Here is a 22062-nt window from a genome sequence, read left to right as displayed (position 1 = left end):
CCCCTTTTAATTCTAGTATATTCCCTCTGTTAATTATTTCCTATTTATCCTGTATTTAGCTTGTTTGTTCATATTTGTTTGCATATTGTTTCTCTCATTAGACTGGGAATTCCTTCAGAACAGGGCCTGTCTTTTACCTCTTTTTGTATTTCCACTGTATGGCACATATTAATAAATAATAAATTTAATAAATAAATGTTTATTGATTGATTGAAAACCTGCAATGAGGGAGGACCTACAATCCTCTGAAGTAACTTATTCTACTTCAGATAATTTTGATTGGAGTTTTTCTCTTATATCAGTCCTAAATATTTCTCTTAGCGGCTCATATCCATTTCTTCTTGTTCTTGCCCTTTGGAAACAAATACAGCAGTCTAATCCCTGTTGTATATGGTAATCTTTAAGTTTTTTGAAGGCAATTCTCAGTCCCCCTCTCCCCACCTTCCAGTCTTCTCTTTTCCAGCCTAAAACTTCCTGGTTCCTTCAGGGAATCCTTATATTGCATAAACTCAAGTCTCCTTTGAATGTTCTTTCAACATCTTTTCTTTTCTTGTTTAAAATTTATTATACCTTTTTATATACAAAATATAGGCATGGGTAATTTTTCAACATTGACCCTTGCAAAAAGTTCTGTTCCAATTTTTCCCCTCCTTCCCTCCACCCCCTCTCTAGATGGCAGGTAGTCCCATACATGTTAAATATGTTAAATTATATGTTTCAATATCTTTTCTAGAGGATTGTGGTTCTTCAGTTATTTTTCAGGAATGTCTGAGTCTTGGTGATCCCATTTGGAATTTTATTGGCAAAGATACTGAAGTGATTTGCCATTTCCTTGTCCTGCCTATTTGACAGATGAGGAAAATGAGACAAATGGAGTAAAGTGACCTTTCCAGAGTCACACAGCTAGGAATTGTCCGAGGCCAGATTTAAACTCAGGATTTCCTAATTCCAGTCCCAGCATTCTGTCCATTGTGCCACCTAACTGCCCCTTCCTAGAGGGAGTTTTCTATAAAAAGTGGAGGTGGTGGGGAGGGAAGTCATCTTAACTATGCAGCTTGTGGAAGCAGAAATAGTGAAATGTTCACTTATGCTCTGATCCTATAATTCTTCAGGTTGCAAAATGTTTGGATTTCATACACTAAAGTATTGTACTTTCTAAATCTTTAGGCATAGACAGACTTTTCTCAAGTGAATCTAGGCTAGGTATGTGATTAACAGAGGAGAAGGTTATGGAGAATTACAAGGTGCTCCCTTTACAAGTAAAAGATCTTTTCCCTTGTCTCCAGAGAACTGGAAACAGTTCTTTGCAAACAGCTGCCTTTGTAGGGCATAGAAGTTAAACCCAGACCCATGACTCAGCTCTTATGCAAAGCTTTCTGGGATTTCAGGTACGATTGAGTTCGGCTCCATTGGCCTAATAGTGCAGCAGGTAAGAGATACACTTTTCTGAGTCTCCTGTGTCTTTTTGGTCACTCGCCCTTGGTGAGAGAGGAGATTATATGTTGTTTATATGTTTCTTTTATGGCATGAGAGAAGGATTATTCTTATTCTGTTAGGCCTTAGAGAGTAGAGCTGGGAGGAGTGAATGTAAACTGAAGAGTGCTAGATTTGGTCTTGAATTAAAAGAAGACTTTTTTTAAAAAATGAAATTGTAGAATCTTAGCACTTGATAACCCTAAAGACCTAGAAGTATTGAACTTGTGGCCAGCAAAACTCCTGAGAGCAGCCAAACAGATTAAAATGAAATTGGAAAATGTTTAACAAAATAAATGAAAATAAATATAATATGATGGTAACATATGGTTTTCTAAGTCAATATATGGGCTGCTGGAATCCATTCCCATTTGAGTTTAACATGAATAGAGTCTAGAGTAAATCTCTTATTTTCCAGAGAAGGGAACCCAGTGAAGAGAAGGCTTGCTCAGAGTCACAGAGCTGATTTGTGGGAATGCTATAGCTAGAACTGTGACTCCTGACTCCTACTTCAGAACTCTTTACAAAAAAAAATCTTTACTTGATTTCTTTTGTTTCCCCCTATTCTGATTCCCCCTTTTTGCTTACAAAGTTTTGAGAGCAAGTACTTTGGGGATCCATTTCTTTTTGTATCCCATTCAGTATCTTACATGGTATCCTGCACATACTGTATGCAGTGGAAAAGTGATTAACATTAATTATTAGAAAAGTTTGAGAAGCATTGTTATTCCTTACTCTTCTATATCTTTTCTGCTGTGCTTAGTTTCCCCTGAGTGTTGTAGCAGAAGCCCGGGAAGTCACAACCAAATGTACCATCTTCATTCTGAGCCAAAACATCTGTCCTATAGCTCAGTCTTCAGTCTCTTGAGCTCTGAGGCATGAACTTGCCCTGCATAGACATTTGGGTACTTCTTCCACACCTGGCTGAGCCTTAAGCTGACCCCTCTAATACTCCAAAGCTAAAGATGCCAGCTGCAGTCCCCATCCGAGAGACCTTTGTCTCTCCTAACCATGCACTTTTATAGTGCTTTATTCCTCCTAAGAAAGGTACCAGAGATTTGAATTATTAGTGGAAGGGGAAAGAGGGAATAGTAAGAGGAGGGAAAGAAGGAAAAGGCTATACTTGTACTCCAAGGCTGAAGGTCACAGAATCATAGCTTTAGGATGTTTGGAGTCATATCGTTTAACCCCCTTCACTTTAAAGGAGAGGAAACTAAGGCTAAGAAAATGAAATGATTTGCCCAGCATCACATAGTATTTGGATTTGAATTCAGTTCCTTTAACTCTAAATCCATAGCTCTTTCCCTTGTAGTTATATCATCTCTTCTTAGTCTTTTAGTGAATTTTTTCAGATGGGTTGCTTTTCAGTGACAGTTCCTTTTCCTCCCCCCATTTCTACCTTTCTACATAGTTTATATCCTTCTAACACCCTTCCTAGGTGCCATTTAGGGTGAGAATATGTTAGATGAGATAGGACCTACAATAAGAGCAAATTCCTCCCTGATTGAAGACCAAGGTAAGAAAATGACAGTGTCCTCATACCACATTTCTATCATCTTGTGTTTCTTCTGTAAATTTCTTTTTTGAAGAAGTGACAAGCTCTTGACCAGTGGAGATGCTACACCTAATATAGGTAATAGAGCATTAGGAATCCTGTCTGCCTGCCACACCCTCCCTGGCAGGCTAGACTAACCTGTTTAGGGAGCCATAGTTATTCCTAAAGAATGACAGATATAGCTGCTGCAACCACAGGTTATTCCCACAGCTGGGAACTTGCTCACTCACACAAGCAGAATGTTGACAGTGAAGGAAGAGTCTACAATTAAGAGATGAAACAATCTAATGACAGTGATGACGAATATTACTGGACTTTCATCATATTTCTCTCCAAGGGTACTAAAGCTGTTTATAGATATGATCTAACATCATCCTGCCAAAAAATCCTTGTGATTTAGCAAAGGAGTATTTAATATTATGCCCATTTCCCAGGGATAAAATCAAGGCAGAGAAAAGTTAAACTAATTTCCCAGGGTGAAGCTCAAACAACACAGTGGCTTATTGGCTCCTCAACTGTGTTTTCACATATGTTTTCCTCTTCCAGTTCATTTTCTGTTTCATCAATCTATTTTACAATCATTTATGCTCCAAAGGAATAACAAATATTCATCATTCAGGTCTAATTCTCCTTGACCATTCTCATTATTCAACCAATCAACAAACAGTTATGTGCAAAAACTGGATGCTGAGTGAGGAGTCAAATATAACATATAAAATAATCCCTGCTCCTAGTGAGCTCACATCTTAATGGAAAACTATATTATAATAACAATAATAATAAGTAGCATTTATATGAAACATTAAGGTTCATGAAATGCTTTACAAACATGCTTTAGTGTCCTCACAATAACTTTGGGAGGTGCTATTGTGATCTATATTTTATAGATGAGGAAACTGAGGCAGACTGCTATTCAGTGACTCAGCCAGGATCACAGTGCTAATAATAGTCTGGGGTGCAATTTGAATTTGGGCCTTCCTTATTCAGATCCAGCACTACTCTATATACAGAGTAGTATATACAGCACTAGCCTGTATATACAGAATAAAAATAAAGAAAATAAAGTACTTGAATAAAAGTAGTTTGGGAGAAATAGCACTAACACTAGAGGTGATTAGAAAGGGATTCAAGGAAGATTCTTAAGCTGTTTTGAAGGAAGAGAAGAACTCTATGAGGTTAAGGAAAAAAGAATATATTTCAAGCATATAGGACAAGGCATAGAATGAGTGTGTGAGTGCCGTGCTGAGTCTATGTGTAGATAGGAGTAGTAGCTAAAAGAAAAGCACCAGTAAGCAACTTAGTACTTGACATCAATTCTTCCTCCTTTTTCATATCCAGGCTATTGCCAAGTCTCATCTGTTTTGTTGTTCATTTTTTTCAGTCTGACTCTGACACCATTTGGGGTTTTCCTGACCAAGATACTGGAGAGGTTTGCCATTTCCTTCTTTAGCTCATTTTACAGATGAGAAAACTAAGGCAAACAGACTTAAGTGACTTGCCCAACCACTGTGCCATTTCGCTGCATTTATTTTACCTCCACATTATCTTTCATATCTTTCCCTTTTTCTACTTACATAACAATGACCTTAATTTATATTAGACCTTGATCACCTTTCTCCTGGATTATTGCAGTATTTTTCTAATTCGTCTCCTTGCTTCCATAAACAGATGCTAAATTAATCCTTTGTTCATGAAACTTCAATGACTTATTTTTCCTCTAGGATAAAATACAAATTCTTCTATTCTTCACAATCCAGTTAACGGTCTCCCTTTCCAGATTTATTGTATGTTATTCTCCTTTATGCATTATATGTTACAGCTGAACAATCCTATTTTCTATTCCCTACACAACATTTCATCTCCTCTCTCAGGGTGTACTACTCCCTCTTGGATATTTCCTTGAACTTGAACCTCCCACTCAGAGTTTTGGGTTCGGCAGAGGGAGGCACTGAAAATAACCCTTAGTGGCTAGGTTTCTAGTACTGTCATTGAGGAGGACCCACTGGTGTGCTTCACATTAACAACTGGACATTTAGACTTAATTAGCTTTTAGGGGGAAAAAAGCTGCTTAGAAGGATGATATGGTTAAAAAACAAACAATTGACACAAAACATTTCCTCCAGAAGTTTGAGGGAAACTTCCACATGTATACGGAGATCCATAGGAAGAGTGGGGTCAAACTTAGGATACAGAGATAATGAGGTACACTCCTGTGTGGATGCAATAAAAGGGTAAATCATGCCTCCCGATGCTTTATAGCTTGGATGGTAGTACTTCCTTTAGTTCATAGCTGGAATTCTTCTCTGGTACAAGGGGCCATTATCGTTGAAGACGTCTCCTTCCTCATGTCCTTTCTGTATCTATTTATCTTTGTGTTATTCTTCTTCATGGACATAGCCCAAAGACCTTGACAGTCACTAGATATTTTCTGAATGATATTATTCAACTTTTTGCCATGTTTTAAGGACTGTAATCTTTTTTATTGATTAAAGACTTATTCATGTATTTGTGAGGAAACTCCTTAACACTTATTACTCTGCTGGTTGATATGTTGATTCATTTGTGGTGTCTGGGTCTTCATAAAGACATTGATTGATCTTCAAAATGGAGAGGATGGGGAGAAGCTAACGTTCCCCCAGTTAAATAAACATTTGCTATTCTTAGTATATCCACAGTTATGGCTTTTTTAAAATCAAATATCTTGTGGCATAATTTACAAGCAATCCAGAAATTAACATTGTTTCATGCTTCCAAATGCATCTGATCCAACTTAATAAACATATCATTTTACAAAATTCTTATGAATTATCACTTTAGTGCTTGTAAAAGGCCTTTCCTACCCACCAAAACAGTAAAGAAAAATAAAAGGGAGATGAAAATCAAGGCCCACATTTCAAGGGAAAGTCTGATCTCTCCAATAGTTCTAGGCCACATGAGATTCTCCCCACAGAGATTAAAGATCTAGGGGTTGACTGGAAGTTACCCCCTTGAACTTGGGTGAGAAGTAAAACCATCCTGAGTGAAAATTCTTATACTATTTGTTTTTAAACCACATAGGAGGATCCAACTAGATATTTGGACAAAACATCTCCGAGGATCCCTCTGCTCTTTTTTTTTTAACAGAGTGCACCAAAATGTCTCCAGGCATCCCTTTCTCTCATAAAGTGATCCTACTGCTTCTCCAGGCAAAAATTTACTTTAGAGTCATTCACCATAGGGCACCCCAAATGTCCCCCATAGATTCATATTAATGCACAGAGCAATCCCAATGGGATGGGCTAACTCACTCATCCTTCATCTTTTATGTATATCTTTGGTCAGGCTTAGTCTATTTCTTAGTTTCCTTAGCATTATTTAAAGCTCAACTTGTTGCTAGCTCCCTTCCTCTTAAAAATTACTTTCTATCTATCTTGTATCTATTTTGTATTAACTTTCTTTATACATAATTTTCCCCCAATAGAATGGATACTTTTTAAGGGCAGAGACTATGTTGGTTTTTGTGTACACTGAATAATGCCTGGCTTGTAGGAGGTGCTTATTAAGTGCTTGTTGAATGAATGAATGAACGAATGAATGAATGATATGATGAGTTGCTTTTTCAATTTTTAGTAAAGTATCTTGGAAAAATCACCTTTTTTTGGATCATCAATAAAATGAGGATAGAAATACTTTCACTGGATTATTGTAGGGATCAAATAAGACAATGTATACAAAGTAATTTATGACCATAAAATATGTGGGCAATATATGTTGTTCTTAGTAATAAGTGACTTAAAGTCCCCTGATATTTTACTATGGTACGAAAGTGACCTTGGAATCCTGGAGATTGTTCCAGTAGAGCACAAGCTCCAGCAGGTCTTTCCAAGTGAGAAATGCCTGGCATCCGGGCCAGCCTAGCTAATTTGGGAGAGGCTTATCAGCACAAGGCTGGTCATCGGGTGATTAATTTTTTTTTTGACCACAACAAATCATAAAACTGTCTCCTAAAGCCTAGAGGAGCTGTGATCTACACCCATGCAGGGAGCACCCACTCTGAGGAAATCAGTGCTGGTCTCACTGATAGGATGATAATTTTAGGGATATTTATGGTCCTTGCTCTTAACCTGTTTTCTCTTATGAACCTGTTCTGGTTTGCCGAACTGGCTTAAAGTGACAGGACTGGATTATCTCTGGTTTGTGTTTCATGCTGTACCCAAGGGGTACCTGGTACATAGTACTAGTGGATATTACAAATGTATTAGAAAAATCTACATCGGGACTGGAAATCAGTCTCTACTGGATAGCTCATCTCCTCCGCTCTTGGCCAAACTACACCAAATCAGTATTTGTTTCTTCTGTTATTTAACCCTTATATTTCCATGATCTCTTCTTTAAATATTCCACAGTTACTTTCACAAAGGCCCAGAGATTTGTTCATTTCTTACCCAGCTGCTCTCATTCTCCACCATCTCCCAGGGCTGGGTACCTTTTTCCTACGCCTTTTCAGCTTCCTTTTGTGAGTTGTCTTCCCCCATTAGATTGCAAGCTCCTTGAGGACTGTCGTTCACTTTATCTCTGTTTCCCCTGAGTTTATCACAGTGTCTGGTACATAGCAGATGTCAGTTGTTGTTGCTGAATTGCCTCAGTTGTAGCCAGTTCCATGACCCCATTATGGAGGATTTTCCTGGCAAAGATCTTAGAGCGGTTTGCCATTTCCTTCTTTAACCCATTTTACACATGAGGAAACTGAGGCAGGATCACACAGCTGGATTTTTGTTCCACATTGAAGAAAAAAATTATTTTAAAAAAAGTTCTAGCAGCAAGAACAGTAACAAAACAAAAGGAGAGACAGACAGACAAAAGAAGGTTGAATTCTGTGGGATTGCTCTCAGTCCTTTACTCAAGTTCTTCATACTGAGCAAACGATTCTCCACAGAGTCTTAGTACAGGACTGCCTCTTGCTAGGTTTCCCTTGGGATCCAGCATCAGGCCCCCCCAGTCTCGTCTGCCTGGGGCCAGGCTTGCTTGATCTTATCCCAGACCTGCTCCCTTCCAGCCTGGGGACTCAGTACACAGCCTCCTTTGAGTTTGCTGTCAATACCTACCTTACTTGAAGATTTAAGATCACTGTCAGTGTCCCTGGAATATTTCATACCTTTCCTTTCTGGGGAATCTGAAAAATGAAGCTTTTCTTTATGGTCACTTCCTTTTTCTCTCTCTTCCTTCCGTTCTCTCCTCTCCAGATAATGTCAGCTCCTGCTCAGACTGCTTTATTTTTCTGTGGATCTCCAGGTTTGCTTGTGAAGATCGGAGAGCTGCTGGTGTTTGAGCAGCACTTCCTTATTGGGAAACTGCTTCCTGCAGAGCAGACGGGTTCTAGTCAGTGAGCTTGTCTTCCTCATTTTCCTTTTTGGACAATTCCACCCACTGTGGGGCTGAGCAGGGTGAGTTTGGGTGGGTGATGGGGGGCAGGCGGGCTTCTCCTCTTGTTCCTCTTTTTCATAGTCACTGTTTCCCCATACTCACCCAAAAGGCTAAACAAAGGATTTACCATCTTGGGCAATTTGGGGGGGGTCTCTTCCTTTTTCACTTTGGGGGGCAGGGCTTTTTTAAAAACATCATCTCTTCACCGAAGAGTTCCTTTGTGGGTGTGCTTCAAGCTTTATCTTTTTTCCCCCCTTCTATCCCTTTTGGAGGCATCTTTTCTTTTGGTTTGTTTCTTGCGGTTGTGTTTTTGCCCCATGATCTCTGCCCTAGGTGACCCAGGATCTTGTGGTATATAAATTTCTTGCCGTGTTTTAGGGTTCCAGCTGACCCACAGCTAGATTTGACCCTGAAGTTTGAGGCTAGATTTGATTTCAGGTCCTCCTGACTCCAGAGCCAATACTCTTATCCATTGCTGCACTCTTAATAGGTGTTTAATACATGTTTATTAACTATTTACTTTAGTGAGAAACATTGAGTGGCACAGTGAAAAGAGTGTTGGACATGCATCTAAGATGAGCTGAATTTAAATCCAGCCTTCCACACTGAGTGACCCTTAACAAGTCACTTAACCATATCTACCTTGTTTTAATAGCACTTACTTCTCAGGGTTTTTGTTAAGTATAAAATAAGATAATATTTGTAAGCCACTTTGCCAGTCTTAAGGAGCAATGTAAATGCTAGTTATTAGAACTGTTGTTATTGATGCAATTATCTTAGGTCTTTATTAAAAATATTCTGGTTACAGTTAACATGTGGAAATCAGGAAGAAAGCCTCTAGGTGGGGAAAAGTTAGCACTTTCCTAAAAGTCTTAGTTTACTATGTATGGGAGCTATTGTGATGTCATAGAAAGCACATTTGGACTTGAAATCAAAAGGCTTAAATTAAAATCCTAACTCTTAATACTGCATAATTGTGTGATAATGAGCAAGGCATTTCCCCTTTATGGACCTTGGTTTCCTCATCTATTAAATGGAGATAATACCTTACATTGTCTTAATAATAAAGTGTTTTATAAACCTTAAAGCACAGGGAAATATGAATTTATAATTACTGTTATAATTGTTATTGTTGTTATTATGTGAGACATCTAGACTGATGAATTCCCTGCAATGCTGGGGTACTGTAGCATCACTCTTTTTGACTTAATGCCAAGCTTTTTAGAGAGAACTCCTCTTTCATTCTGGATGAATACTTTCTGCTGTCTGTTGGCTACCCCCACCCTCCCTGAATAGAAAGTAGCCTGTGTGGCTGCATTTCACTACATTCAGGACACTTTGCTAAGGGCAATTTGAGCTCCAGGTAGGGCTTTTGACCAGCATTGTTTCTGTTTCAGAATGAAGTAAGCCAGGAAGGAATGTTCTCCTAGAAGTGACTTGAAAGGTTGGCAGGTGCAGGCTGGTGATTTTCTTGCTACTGGGTTCAGACCAAAATGTTTCCAGGTATCACTGTTTCACATAGGGCAGTCTCACTGGTGGTGCAGACAAAAATTTACTCTGGTTTATGGCTTGGCCCCAGGTAGACACTGAACACCTCCTCTTTACGGTTTTCACAGCCTTTTACCATACATTTGTTGGAAATTCTCTGCAAAGAAACTTCTGTTTCTGAAGTCACAAATAACCAAAATGGGTCACACAATGAGAATGACAATTGAGTTATTCTGCAGGCTGGGATCTCCTGGTATTAGGATTATAGCAAAAAACAGAAGTTGATTCCTTTTTTCTTCATTGCTTCTGATTTATACCACACTTATCTTGATTGTTTGTTCTGACTTCATCTTCAGAGTGCTGTCAGGAGCTAAAGCAGCTGTGACTGGCCAAGTATACTATTTGATTTATTCTAGCAGCAGGTTCCCAGTTTGGGGATTGCTAAGACCCTTGACTTACCTGTTTGTACCAGATACTATAGATCTTTAGGGCATTTTCGGACTTTTGAGCCCCACTAGGGTGACATCCAAAGAGATAGGAAGTAAAACTCAGATTATACATGTTTGCTGCATTTTAACATGTTTGATGAAAGAGTTCATGAAATAAAATGAGTCAATGTAATGTATAGAAGTTTTGCTATTGTTTCTGGATTTCTTTGCTATATCTAGTACTGCTAGTCTTATAGAAATCAGAGAATCATAGAATTTGAAAGTGTGAGGAGGAACCCTAGGAATCATCTAGGCCAATTCATATTTAAATTTTTTAATTCAAAAAAATTTTAACAACAGCTTTTCATTTTCAAAATACATGCAAAGATAGTTTCAACATTCACCTCTGCAAAACCTTGTGTTCCAATTTTTTCTCCTTCCCTTTCCTCTCCCTCCCTCCCTCCCCAGACAGCAAATAATCTGATATAGGTTAAGCATGAGCAATTCTTCTAAACATATTTCCACATCCTGGTTCATATTTGATTAAAAAAAAAAAAAAACCCTCTAATAACTAGCCATCCATTTGTCCCCTGAAAATCTTCAGTAAAAGGAAACACATTTCCTCCCTTTGCATTTAGTAATAATTCAAATTATTGAGAATTTTGTCCATACTGTAAGCCTATATCTACCCATTTTCTTGGGTTTTGCCCCCTAGAGCCCAATAAAACAGGTCTATTTTATTTCTTTTCCATGTAGTTTTCCTAAAATATTTGAGAAATCCCATCATATACCCTTGAGTTTTCTCTTCCCAGGCTAAATATTACCAAATCTTTCAGCCAATCCTTTTAGAGAATGGTTTGGAGGACCTTTTATAATAAATCTACCATCCTCATTTCCCTACTCTTGATATACTTCAGCTGGCAAATGTCCATCCTAAAATTGAATGCTGTCCTGCAGATATAGTGTGATTGGGAAGACTGTAAGTGGAACTATTATTTCCTTTACTTTGGACATTATCTATTCTCTTAATGCAGCCTGAAGCTATATTACATTATTTGGCTATTATATCAAACTATTGATACTTGTTGAACTTGAAATTTATTTTAAAAAAATCTCTGCCATTCTTCTCAAGTCATATCTCTCCCCTGTCTTGTACTTATGAAGTCAGATTTTTTAAACCCATGTGCATCACATGACTCACTGTGTGCAGCTAGCCCCAGGCGTGTCGCACATTCCATTCTGGCCAGCTCCAGAACTACTAACCTAGGAAGTCCTGGTGCTGTCCTGATTGCAGAGTTCATTATAGCTAGTCAGTCAGAACCATATTCTGATCCAGCCATCTTTTTCCCATCTCCCCTACCATGATAAATATGTGTGTATATGCATATATAGACATTTATATTTATACTTCTATGCACCTACATATACATACTTCTCTCTCTTTCTCTCTCTGTTTCTCTTTGTTTTTGTCTCTTTCTCTCTGCCTCTGTCTCTCTTCCCCTACCCCCTTTACTTTTCAGTTCTGGTACAATAATGAAATAAATCACTTTGTCACCACAGTGAGAAAAGAGTGTAGTAATAAATTCCACTATGGCTCTACACACATCTCAGTTACTTCAAAACAACTATCTCTTGCAACCACTCCCCTATGTAGTTGTTTCTCCATATAACAATGTAAGTAAGCTTCTTAAGAGCAGGGACTATTTCGCTTTTCCATGTGTTTGTCTTGTGCTTAGCACATTGCTTGGATTCTGATATTGGAAATCCCTTCTTCCGTATCCTTTTCCTTCTCCCTCTAAAATTACTTCCCTACCTGTTTTCTGATACTTCCTTTCCTTTTAATACTAAGAAAATCCTTTAATTTCACAGTAAAAGGCTTAACGTGAAAATCCTATGGAAGAGAAAATTTGGTGACATTGATGCTGGGATTTAAGGGACAAGATCCTAAAAGTAGGTTTTGATTAGAGGTCAATGAAAAGAAAGATAGAATCTCTGAATACCTGAAGGGGTCAGGAAGAGGGGGTCGTTAAATATTGGCAAATAGGATTTGGAATACAAAAAGAAAAGGAAAGAAATAAGGGAAGGAGAGTGGAAGGAAGGGAGAGAGGGAGAAGAGAAAGAAAGAAAATTAAAATGCTCTCTACATTCAGGGGCTCTAAAGATATACTTTTTCAGTATTTGAAAGCCAGAACTGCACTCAGAAAGACCTGAATTCAAAATTGTCCTCAGATACTAGCTGTGTGACCTTGGGCAAGTCATTTAATCTTATTTGCCTTAGTTTATCACCTTTCAAATGAGTTGGAGAAGGAAATGGCAAACCACTCCAGTATCTCTGCAAAGAAAACCCTAAATGGGGTCATAAAGAGACTGCAATGACTAAACAACAACATTGAAAAACAGTTATACGTTGACTGAGATGATAATGCAATGTGAATGAAACAAAATCTTTGGCAAAGGGTATAGGGAAGCATAGATAAGACTGGAAAAGGTTGAGGAGAATAATAAACTGAGGTCTTGAAGAAGAAGGCAAACCCAGCCTATATGTTTGGTAGGTGCCTGCTTCCACATACAATAAGTGTTCCTCCTTTTTTTTTTTTTTTTTTTTGCTGCTCATGGAAGGAAGGAAGGAAAGAAAGAAGGAGGAAGAAAGGAAGGAAGGAAAGAGGGAAGGAAGGAGAAAAGGAGGAAGGAAAGAATGAAGGAGGGAAGGAAGGGAAAAAGAGGAAGGAAAGAATGAAAGAGGGAAGGAAGAAAAGAAGGAAAGGGAGAAAAGGAAGATAAAAGGGAAGGAAGAGGAATGAAGGAAGAAGGGAGGAAGGAAGAAAAGAGGGAAAGAGGGAGAAATAATTAAAAACTAAAATAAAATTTATCTCTGCCCTCAAGAAACATATTCTGCTGTAGATACAACATGTAAACAAATAAGTCTGAAGAAGGATAATTTGATGAGAGAGAGCACTAAAAATGGGGAGGAGCAGGGAAAAAGATAATCATGGAAGAGTTCATGATTTTACACCTCTGAGATGAAGCTTAAAGCAAGCTGAAGATATTTTGTTTTGTTTTGTTTTGTTTTGGAGGCAGAGTTGTAACTTGCCCACAGTCACACAGCTAGTGAGTATCTGAGACCATATTCGAACTCAAGTCCTCCTGACTCCAGAGCCAGTGCTCTGTGCACTATGCTACCTAGCTGCCCCTAACATTCTAAGAGAAAGGGGTAAGAAGGGAATATATTCCAGCTATGGGGGACAGTCTCTGCAGAGGCATAGTAACCGAGGATAGAACGTTATTATGTGAGGTATACAGAAAAGCCAGCTTGACTAAACCAAATAAATGAGGGGAAGAGAAGGAATAATATAGTAAAAGACTAAATAAGTAGAGTGACTTTAAATCTCAAATAGAGGAGTTTCTGGTTGACCTAGAGGTAATAGGAAAAAATGAAATTAACATGTTCTGTCCTTGATAAGAGTTTTAGTATGGTTACCTGTCCTATTCATATATTAGCATACTGTTGTCAAGGTTAACAATCAAATCAGTAATCTTTTATTTAAACACCTACTATGTGCTAGATACTGTGATAAATGCTAGAGATATGAAGAAAGGCAAAATAAAGCCAAAAAATTAACTAAGGTAAAAAGTGTTTCACTGGCCGAGCATAAACATAGTCACATAGGTATTGTTTAGATATGAGTTTATTATAAAAAAGAGGGGCCTAAAAATTATATATTAGCCATCTATACTTGTATCCATTTCTTCATTTTGTCCTTCACAATCTAATTGTTCAAAGAAATGAGAGGGGGACTGCCTCAACTATATACCTGACTTTCTTGTGATTTTTATTTTCTCCTCTAATTTAGTACCAGACTTTACTTTTGATTTAACAAGTTGATAATCTGACAACTTATTTGGAGATAATTCCCAATTCAAACTGGAATTAATTTCATTTCTTGTGAATGTGATCGAGTACTTGCTCTTCTAGAGCTTCCCAACCCAAGGGCCTTCCAGAAGGTCTGATTTCATTGTTTTATGAAGGGAGACATTTAAAGGGGGGATTTAATTAGACAACTTATTAGCAAGTCACTTAACCCTGTTTAACTCAGTTTCCTCATCTGTAAAATGAGCTGGAAAAGGAAATGGCAAAATCACTCTAGTATCTTTGCCAAGAAAACCTCAAATGGGGTCATGATGAGTTGAAAACAACTGAACGTCATAGTCATCATACTCAGTGCTCAGTTTTGTTTTTTCTTTCTCTTGATGATCTTTTGCAATTTCATTAGGTAAAAGGGAAACCTTTTTTAACAGAAAGAATGATATCTGGGCATTTTCTAAGAGAGATGAGGTTTTTTGGATAGAAGGAGATGGCCCTGAGTCTAGCACTTAAAAAAAATTAATGAAACTCACATAAATCAAGTCACAAAGGTTACAGCCCACTGTGGGAAAGTGAATTTGATTTTTCCCAAGCTGACTGCTTTCCGAGAATAACATTGGATGCCCAAAGTGGTTGATAAACACTCTATTTCCCCTCCCCCTTCTCCCTCCCAGCTGCTCTCCTTTTAACTGGGGTTCTCTAGAAGTTGTCAGATAAGCACATCTCATGGCAAATAGCTGCCTGTAGAAACAAAGAGGATGTACAGTTTAGGTATCAGCTGAGACACTCCCTTGTTAGAAACCCATGTTTCCACTGGTTCACTGATCCTGAGGTTCCAGGCTTGGAGAGGTGGAGGTAAGAGATCACGAAAGCTTCTTTGGTTAGACAAGGATTAGAATTTAGAGCTGAAAAAGCCAAGGAGATAGTTTGGTATAATTGGGAGAATGCTAGCTCAAGACTGAGAGGGACCTGAGTTCAATCAGGCTTCAGACACTTATTAGCTGTGTGATCCTGGAGAAGTCACATAACCCCATTTGCCTCAATTCCCTCATCAGTCAAATGAGCTGGAGAAGGAAATGGCAAACCATTCCAGTATCTTTGCTAGAAAAAGCCCAAATGGGGTCTCAAAGAGTCGGGCACTACTGCAACAACAATGATTTATGTACTTGTTACCTCCCCTCATAAAAAGTAAGTTTCATGAGGGCAGAGACCATTTCATTTTGGTCTTTTTATTTCCCAAGTCTGATCCATAATAGGCATTTTTTAAATGTTAATTAATTGATTACTACTTCAGAAAGTTATTAGCTGTGAAATTAGACCAATCAATAAACATTTATTAAGCACCTATGCTAAGCACTGAGGATACAAAAAGACTCAAAGAACAATCCTTGACCTCAAAGAGCTTACAGTTTAGTAGGGGAGACAGCATGCAAACATATACACCAAGGAAGCTATATATAGTGTAAAAAAGAAATAATTAAAAGAGAGGAAGCACTTGAAATTGAGGGACTATGGAAAGCTTCCTTAATCAAAAACAAAAATGTAATCTTTCTCAGCCTCATTTCCATTATTTCAAAATGGAGATAAATCTCCTTCACAGATTTATGAACTCCAATGAACAAGTGTATATAAATCACTTTAGGAACTTTAGAGCACCATATAAAGACCAGCTGTTATTAAGTGACTTGATTTGCCAGCTATTAAGTAGCAGAGGTGATATTTGAACTTGTGTTTCCCTAGGTCCCAGTCAATTCATTTTTAACTGAATTGCCTAACTGAGTATTATGTCACAATTGATTAATACTCTAATGTTGGATCTGTTCCATCCTGAAAATTTGTATTTTAAAGTTTTCATTATCATAAAATCAGAATATTAAAAAGTGTCTTTCTATTAATGGAACATTTTTCTAGAAAAAAAGAAATAATAAAGAAATTTTTAAAAATTCATTTTCTCCTCTTAAAAAATAGAAATGTTTTGGGTGTCAGAATAATGGAGATGGAGGCTGGGAATTGGTGTTTAAACACTTTCCATGATGCTTTTTTTCTTTGGCAGACTCACTGCTATTTCTCTTTAGGACAAGTAACATATGTTATTTCATGATTTTTTTTTTGGGGGGGTGAGTTCATTGTTACTCTCTCTCTTTCTCCACTTCTTTATCTTTTAGCCTTTAAATATGTATGGCTTTTCTACGTCAGCATTTTGGTTGGATTGGGAGAGAACCCTGCATCAGCCTAATAGGCTTGGAAATTCATGGACCTCAGGTGGGGGAGAATTCCTGTGTCAACATTTCCATATTTAGCTGAGCATCCCAGCCCCGTTGCTACCGGGTGTTGAGCACTGACTCCGAAAGGGGTGGTGTTTTGGCCCAGAGCCATTTGGAACTGAGGCACATTGTGCAGCTGTCTGCACACACAAATTTAAGGCCATCTGTGCTGGAAGCTCAGGCCTTTTAGGATCATCAGCCCACCCCTAAAGCCCAGGCCTGTACATTCGAAGGGCAGGATGTTAGGAGGGTAGGAGAAGAGAAAAAAGGAGGATCATAGAATCCTAGAGAGCTTCAACTTCACTTGATAGATGAGGAAATTGAGACTCAAAGAGGTAAGTAAATCACCAAGCATTTATTAAACAGCTATTCTGTGTGAGCCACAGGGCTGGGAATACAATGACAGAAAGGAGGTAAATAATGCCTACTTTCAAAGAACTTATATTTTATGCTGTGGATGTGACTATATACGTATATACAATATAAATAAAGAATAATTTTTAAGAGGGAAGTGAGGGAAATCAGGAAAGTTCCATGTAGAAGATGTTACTGGAGTTGAACTTTGAAGGAAACCGGGTCCTGTGTAGCTGAGGTGAGAAAGGAATAAGTGCATGGGGAGTGGACATGTGGGATGTGGCTAGTGTTCTGTGTGACAACGATCAAGAAGACCATTTTGGTACCACAGAAAGTATGAGAAAGGGAGTAATGGATAACAAGACTGGAAAGTAAGTTAGAACCAAGTTGTGAAGGACTTTAGATAACAGAGAAAGTTATACTTGATTTTCCTTGTTGTTATATTGTTTTTCAGTCATCTTGACTCTTCATGACCCCATTTGGGGGTTTCCTTGGCAAAGATAGTGGAATGGTTTGCCATATCCTTTTTCAACTCATTTTATAGATAAGAAAACTGAGATAAACTTTCCTGGAGTCACAAAACTAATAAGTATCTGAGGTTGCATTTGAACTCAGGAAGATGAGTCTTTCTGACTCCAAGTCCAGCACTCCATCCACTGAACTGCTGCCCCAGGGTAATGGTAGTGCACATTGAGAGAAAGTGAATTTTCTTGACATAACGAAGAAATAGATGTAGCTGGAATTTGGTGATTTATTTGATGTGAGAACTGAGGGAGTAACAAAGACTCAGAGGCCATACAAGGTTGAGTGGCAATACTGTTCCAATAGGGGAGTTACAAGATGCAATGAATGTTTTCAGAAAAATTGCATTCTCTTGGGATTGATAGAATTTGAACAAAAGCCAAAGTTCTACACCAGGTTTGGATGAACTAACTGTGTAAAAGGAGGGGGCAGCTTTTTTAGCTTCTGCATCAGGCTGAGTATACCATGAATGAATGCTAACGCATTTATTAAGTGCTAAAGCACTGTGCTGAGTTCTGCAGATGCAAATATAAAATATAAAAATAAAAAAGATAGCTCCTCCCCTCAGAGAGCTTATATTCTTATGGAAGAAGAAAGGGAATAAAGAGGAGCTGTCATGGGGGGTGGGGAGTCCACAGGGCTTGGTTTGGAAGTAGCTGAAAGTGACTTGGATGCTGCAGTCTGGGCAGTTGAGTGAAGGCTCCCTGGTCACTCACTGTTTCCAGCCCAGCTTCTCAGGGGCCTTATACTAGAGGAATGGGGGATGAGGAGATTACTGTAGGCATTTGATTCAGACTCAATATATATTCAATTTGGATGACAAGGGCATTGGTCTTGGAGTTAAAAGACCTAGAATCCTAATTCTCTAAATCACTAACCTATTACCCATGGGCTCACCTTTCTGAGAACTTCTAGGCAACTGGTTTTCTTTTCCTAATTACACGTAAAGATAGTTTTCAGTATTTATTTTTGTAAAATCCTGAGTTCCAAATTTTTTCTTCCTCACAACAGCAAGCAATCTGATATAGGTTATACATGTATGATTATTTTAAAAATATTTCCATATTAGTCATGTTGTGAAAGAAAAATTAAAACGAAAGGGGAAAACCATGAGAAAGAAAAAAACAAATCAAAAAAAAGTGAAAACGTATGCTTTGATCTGCATTCAGCCTCCACAGTTCTCTCTGGATACGGATAGCATTTTCCATTCCAAGTCGGTTGGAATTATCTTTGATCACTGTATTGCTGAGAAGAGCCAGGTCTATCATTGTTGATCATCACATAATCTTGTTGATATTGTGTATGATGTTCTCTTGGTTCTGCTCATTTCATTCAACATCAGTTCATCTAAGTCTTTCCAGGCTTTTCTGAACTTACTCCCCAAATAACTTTATAAATTGTAAATTACAAATGAGTTCCATTCTATATCTGTGGAGGAAGTTTCCAGACCAAGAATTCTCTAATGACCCTAATGAAATGTCAGGTCTAGACCTTCCAAAAAAACCCCAACAACAACTTTTTTGTTTGTTTGTTTTTGTCGTTGTTGAGGCAATTGGGATTAAGTGACTTGCCTAGGTTCACACAACAGGAAGTGTTAAGTGTTGGAGGTCAGACTTTAACTCAGGTCCTCCTGACTTCAGGGATAGTAAGTACTTTATCCACTGTGCCATTTAGCTGTCCCACAAGCACTATTTACCTAACACTCTTGTTGTAATGATCAATCCCAAACAGGCTCTTTAAATGTCAGCTGTTATCCTAGAATAATAGGATGGAGAAGTCTCTGGTCCAACCTGTACCTGAGCTGGAATCCCCTCCACTAACATGCCTAACAAATTCTTTGAAGACCTCTGAGGATGGGGAATTCATCAGTGACCATGACAGCCTCTTTTGTTTTTGTACAGTTAAATGACATATTGAATAGAGGGCTGGATTGAGAATAAGGAAGACCAGAGTTCAAATCCAGCCTTGGACTAGTTGTGTGATCCTAGGCCGGTCATTTTACCTCTGTTTCCATTTTCTCATCTCAAAAATGAGAATATCAATAACAACCACCTCCTGAGCTTGTGAGAATAAATATATATGTATATGTATAAATGTATGTATACATATGTATAATATGTATATGTATAAATATATATATATAAAATCTTTTCAAAAGTGTTTTGTAAACTTTAAAGCAGCATATAAATGCTATTGTTATTACTGTTAATAAGGTTTTTTTTCTCAGTGATATGATATGGTTCTTATTCTTCAGGAGTAAATACACAATCTAAAAGAACATCCAGTTTTCTTTTGCAACTATGCTTTGCATGATTTCACATATATAATCTATATATTGCTTGCCTTCTCAAGGGGGAGAGGTGAAAGGGAGGGAGAAAATATGGAACTTAATTTTTAAAATAATGAACATAAAAAAATTTAATGAAATTTGGGAATATTGAATGGAATAAATAAATATGAGAAATAAAAATATTCAAAAAAAAAAAAGGAGACAGTAATGTGGATAACTTTATAGGTACTGAAAAAATATAGGGCTAGTTTCAAAATGGGCCCAGGTGTTTATTGTGTGGTAGAGACTGAGCATGTGACACTTGGGAATTGTATTTTCAGGAAAAGTCAAAATAAAGGGAAAACATCTTTTTTGTCTCTACTAAGCTAGGAAAAGCTTCCTGAATAGGAAAAGGATTTAGTGAACCTTTTGTGTGGGATGTACTCTGACCTCACCTTCCTCTGTTCACATCCCTGACCTTATAAGTTAGCCAGTTCAATTATACAATATTCTCTACCCTAGAAACCTAGTCTGGCGCTTCAGATTCATAACTGGCCTAAAATGAGACATCTGTAAACCAGAACATATATATATACATATATATATATATAACAGTTAACCAAAGTAGGTTTACTTAGGCATAGCATGGAAAGGATACTCATCAAGGATTATATAGCAAGGATTGAATTCAGCCTCCTGGTCCTATATTGACAAAGCTGGTATGCTGGTCAGAAGCCTGAGGGAGGAGTCCCTCATGAGTTGGTATTTATACTTAGATCACTAGAAAGCTGTGTCAGTGATTGGAATCTCAGTCCTATAAGCCAGTTAAAACTTGAAATAGTTTCACTATGTCTTCAGGAAAAACTCGTCTAGCCTGTAAAGGGATAGGGTCCCAGAAAAAGCTAGTTCATCCTGTGAGGCAAGGTGCTAGGAGATACTGGCTTATACCACACCTTATACCTGCCATTTATTCCCCATCTGAGACCCAGGGTCAACACCTCCTTCCCCAGCTCTCCTGCCCTCATCCACCTTCCTTTTCTACTTCTCAGTGCTCCTGAATATCATTGCAAGATGCCAATCCAGATTCACTCTATTTTTTCTTGATGGACCCTTAATAAATATTTATTGATTTGGATTGCAAGGTATTTTGTAGTAACCCAATTAGGTGACCATATTCTAGACAGAGCGATAGTCTATGAGAGTACAGAGATAATCAGATATAAGAAGTAGCAAACATTTTTAATCTCCTCCTCCAAAAAACCCCAAATGAATGTTGTCAAGATAAATTTAACTGCCAAGTCTTTTTCTTAACAAATGTTTGAAAGAACAGTATTATCCTCTTTGATGGGCATGAGGTGGGAGTGCTTTTGGTGGCATTTTGGGTAGTAATAATAATAACTTCTGTTTCTGTAGTATTTTAAGGTTTACAAGGCACTTTCATGGAAACCCTAGTAAGGTTGATTTTTGCAGTGAGTGGTAGGTAGTATATGTTGAATTTAACTTAAGAGAGAGAGAACTTATCTGGAAAAAATTTTCTTGTAGGAGTGACCTGAAATAGACCCTTTTTGGAATGGACAAGTAGCTATGGTAGCACATTGATGATTATTGAATTAATCAGCAAAACCTATGGCTTTTCTCAGGATCTAGATTCTGAGAGGGTAAAATAAGGGGTGGAAAATTCTCGAGTAAGGAATCTGTTACCAGAGAATAAAGACCGAGGAGATGAAAGCCATATTCCAGCCTAGATGGTAAGTTGTGAGACCCAGTAAGATCCAATACTATTCATTAGTCATTTATGAAACTCCTTCTATGTTTGAGGCCTTCTGCTAGGAGTTGAGGATGCAAACACAGAAAACTGCACAGTCCCTCTCCTAATTGTGTGGGGGTAGATATTTCACATAGTATTTGTCTCCTGAGTTTGAATCCTATAGCTTTTCCTACTAAATTTTGGAAATCTTACTATCACCTGAAAGTCACTGTGTCCTCACCATAATTTTTATTTGTGTTGTAGATATTTTGAGGAGGTGAATGGCACAAGTGAACTCAGCTCACGGGACAGGTGAGGCAGAGTCGAAAAAAAAGAAGAGAAAGATCAGACAGAGGAAGTTTGCCTGGACTAAAATTTGGGATATCTGGCCTTTAAATAGGTTGTAGAGGTCCTCTCAAGGAGCTTCCCTTCTGATGACAGTTAGTTTTAGAGGTATTTGTTAAAAGGAACTGTAACTAATTGTACTGAATGAAAAAAATTTGAAACTATAGACAGAATTGGAATTAAGGTATATTAGTTTGCCTCAATTTCCTTGTTTTAAATTTCAGTTTAGGGAATCTAGGTGGTAGGTTTGTGTAACTGGAAAAAGTATGACTGAACAACAACAACTAAAATTTAGTTTAGCAAATAGGGCTTAGAATAGATCTCTAAGATCCTATTTAGTTCTAAGTTCTAT

At 37.9% G+C, this 22062-nt stretch overlaps 1 protein-coding gene across 3 annotated transcripts in view; it reads left to right on the top strand.

Annotated features, from left to right (window-relative positions):
• Positions 1–22062, top strand: part of CTIF (cap binding complex dependent translation initiation factor) — a 476533-nt gene that overhangs the window by 76873 nt on the left and 377598 nt on the right. The window contains exon 3 of one of the 3 annotated variants that reach the window (XM_031945969.1): positions 8251–8451. The exons of the other annotated variants lie outside the window; for them this stretch is intronic. The gene's annotated coding sequence lies outside the window, so the exon portion shown is untranslated. The remainder of the gene's footprint in view (positions 1–8250; positions 8452–22062) is intronic. 3 annotated transcript variants of the gene reach the window in all.

This window comes from Sarcophilus harrisii, chromosome 1, assembly GCF_902635505.1.
Source record: "Sarcophilus harrisii chromosome 1, mSarHar1.11, whole genome shotgun sequence".
Lineage (NCBI taxonomy): Eukaryota > Metazoa > Chordata > Mammalia > Dasyuromorphia > Dasyuridae > Sarcophilus > Sarcophilus harrisii.
This window is presented reverse-complemented; position numbering and strand designations above follow the sequence as displayed.